The sequence below is a fragment of the Propithecus coquereli genome, unplaced genomic scaffold (genome assembly GCF_000956105.1).
Source record: "Propithecus coquereli isolate 6110/MARCELLA unplaced genomic scaffold, Pcoq_1.0 Scaffold24, whole genome shotgun sequence".
NCBI lineage: Eukaryota > Metazoa > Chordata > Mammalia > Primates > Indriidae > Propithecus > Propithecus coquereli.
Genome location: NW_012147952.1, coordinates 1,480,843 through 1,483,997, shown reverse-complemented (window position 1 = coordinate 1,483,997; position 3,155 = coordinate 1,480,843). Strand labels below are relative to the sequence as shown.

At 33.6% G+C, this 3,155-nt stretch overlaps 1 protein-coding gene across 6 annotated transcripts in view; it reads right to left on the bottom strand.

Annotated features, from left to right (window-relative positions):
* The window catches only part of RIMS1 (regulating synaptic membrane exocytosis 1), a 482,695-nt gene that overhangs the window by 138,346 nt on the left and 341,194 nt on the right, over positions 1 to 3,155 (bottom strand). The gene's annotated exons all lie outside the window — the stretch shown is intronic.

The following is a 3,155-nucleotide window of genomic DNA, read 5'->3' as shown; positions in this document are numbered from 1 at the left end:
AGAAATATATAAAATTACGTGGGTCTTTTTTCTGACCAGCAAAAGAAAGGGAAGTGTGTATGCATGTAGGAGGATTTGGGGGGATTAAGAAAGGTTTTACAAAAGATACGGTATTTAACCTGCATTTTTAAAATAACGAGTAGAATTTCTAAGCAGACAACAAAGAAAGAAGACTTTTAATTTTAATGCAAAGAAAACTTAAGATATAAAGTAATAAAGGCTATTAGAGCTTATGAGAAAATTAACGAGAGTAGGAGTGACACTGGAACTGGAGAAGGGCTCAAGGTGAGGAAATTGATAGGATTTATTGACTTAATTGAATTTGAAAAAGGAGTAGGAGGACAAGCGTTTGCAGATTATATGGCCAGTTATATGTCAAAGCCATAAAATTAGAGGAAAATTTAGGAAGAGGAAACATTTTGCTTTAAAGAGATGGGAGAGGAGATAATGAAATTGATGTAGGTATGTTGACGTACTCAGCGTCTGGCAACCATTTAGAAATTTGGGCCTCATACTCCGGAGGAAAGGTCTGGCCAGGCCAATCACAGCGGAGAGTTGTTTTCATATGTATTAATGTGGGAGCCTTTGATAGAAATATAATTTAAGGGACAGGACAGTATGTGTGGGTCAAAAGAGCAAAACAGAAGAGAGCTAGGGAAATACCTCTCTTTATGGAATTGGGGAGGAAGAGAAGATTGCAGTGAAGATTATCATAACTGAGGCTTAAGAAAATCTATAGAGGTACTTAAGCGAGGAGAAATTCAAGTAACAGGGTAGCTAATGTAAAATGTTCCAAGATGCTGCTGAACAACTAGGGACCCAATGTGATCCACAGAAGTATTTTGGTATAGCCACAGAGTGTTGGGAAGGAATTAGGAGTCAGACTGCAGGATTTACTGGAAGGTAAAAAACGGAGGCAATAAGTGTAGAACTACCCTTCATGCACCCTCAGAAAGGCTATGATTACTTTGAAAGATCAAGGCAGAAGACAAAACATTCAAGAAAAGTAACTGTTTTCCAGTGGCTCTAAAAACCAGTCTCTGATCATTTAAACAATAATTTTTAAAAAACCTGGGAAAGAAAAGGTTAATAGCAGGCCTGTAACTCACTCTTTCCCAATTAGGGAAGCAAGGGGAATGGGTTTTATCTGAGAGATTCTCTCTTCTGGTAAACAAAGCCAAAATTTCTTGACTTATGAGGCATGACTGAATTGGGGTAATTCACTTAATTATGGTAATCTCCATAAGCATTCTTTTAAATTTGTGTAATCAACAGAAAATAAAATAGAGGAGCTCCTAAAGTAAAATGTCTTCCTTTCCAAATAGTGTTTTTATTAAACACATGCACTACTCAAAACTTGTCCGTTAACCTGGGCCAGACCATTTATTAAGGAAGAGAAGAAGGTGGATCTGATGGTTTCTAACTCCTTCAGGAAAAGAATGCTGCTCCTTTATCTTTTGAATCATTAGTAAATTTGTTATTGAGTCTGAGGGGACAACTTCACCCTTTGTGTTAACAAAAAACTTAATTTGTTTTAAAAGTTAGTGAGGACGGTGCAGAAAATGGCATTAAATTGGTGTAACAGCATATAAATTCTAATCAAAATGGGTTAGAATCATCAAATTGGTTAACCTTAATAGTTCACAGAACTATAGAAATGTTACTATTTTAAGAATATAAAATCAAGTTTTAAAAAATTTTCTATAACATTTTATCTACTGTGAACATTAGGTATTAATAAAATAAAGCTTATGGTCAGTCAGAGAAATTAAGTAGCCTGGAAAACCCTCTAAGCTACCCTTGCCCTACTCTGTGCGTATCTTGCCTGGGGATCTTAGGTGCATTCTCCAAAGAGAACAAGGTCACCACTCTTGATATTGTTATGTTCTGCTTCGAAGATGCTTATACGTGTGTGTACAAAAAGGTTTTTGGTAGTCTCTACTCCAAATCAATAAGCATCTACAACTTCTGTAGTTTACTTGATGAAAACTTATCTTTATTTTCTTCTTGGCAATAAAGTGACTTCAATAAATTAAGGATCATTGATAACACCAATCTCTGTCTCCTTGATTTTTTAATGGAAAAATTTTTCATTCAATATATAGAGTGAATATAGGTTTTTCAATCATATTTTTTCTTCCTCTATTAAAGACAAGTACATTCATTTGGACCTTACAACAACCTGTGTAAGAACTGTTACAAAATTATTTGCCCACAGGCTGACCAGTTTTAAGGGTATTATTTGAGAGAGTAAATTCACGAACACATAAATTTGTAAACTCTGTGGCTTCAGTGTCACAAGAGAACATATGCTAGATAGGATTCATCGTTAAGAATAGACCTACACTGTCCAATACGGGAGTCACAAGCCACATGAAGCTGTTAAGCACTGGGATGTGGCTAGTCTGAACCAGGGTATGCTATAAGTAAAAAATATACTAAATATGTATGAATTACTATGAAAAATGAATGCAAAATATCCCACTAATAGTCTTTATATTAATGTCATATTAAAATGATAATATTTTGGATATGCTGGATTAAAGTATTAAGATTAATTTCACCTACTTACTATGGCTACTAGAAAATTTAAAAGTATACAGTGGCTTGCACTGTATTTCTATCAGATAGCAGTGACCTCAATGATATTAAAAATATGAGGATGGTGCTATAGTCAGTAGATTGGTGCTATAGTCTGCAGTGAGAAAATAATAATAATTTTAGAATAAAAAATTGTTTCTTGCTACTCTTGTAATTATTTTGTGGGAGGTAATTATTAACCAAAGAGAATAATAGAACAATTTTAATTGAAATTTTAGAAGAGTCTATAGGCATTTCAACTAAAATTTCTATTACAAATATGAAGAAATACAAAATACAAATTAAATTTCATTTTTTCTATTACAAATATGAAAGAATACAAAGTAAGAGTAGATTCTTACAAAGACACTAAAAAATGAGGAAGTATTCCTGTACTTATTGTTCAATTCCAGAAGTAAACACCTTATAAATAAATAAATAGAATCAGCCTAGAAAGACTGCTAAAGAAAAGCTTTAAGCAGCCTCTAAAGGAGGAGAAGTGGGTCGCATTAGTTCAACTAAATATTCTTCTTCAGGATTTGTAAAGAAGTAGTATGCAAATTTCATCTGAATGA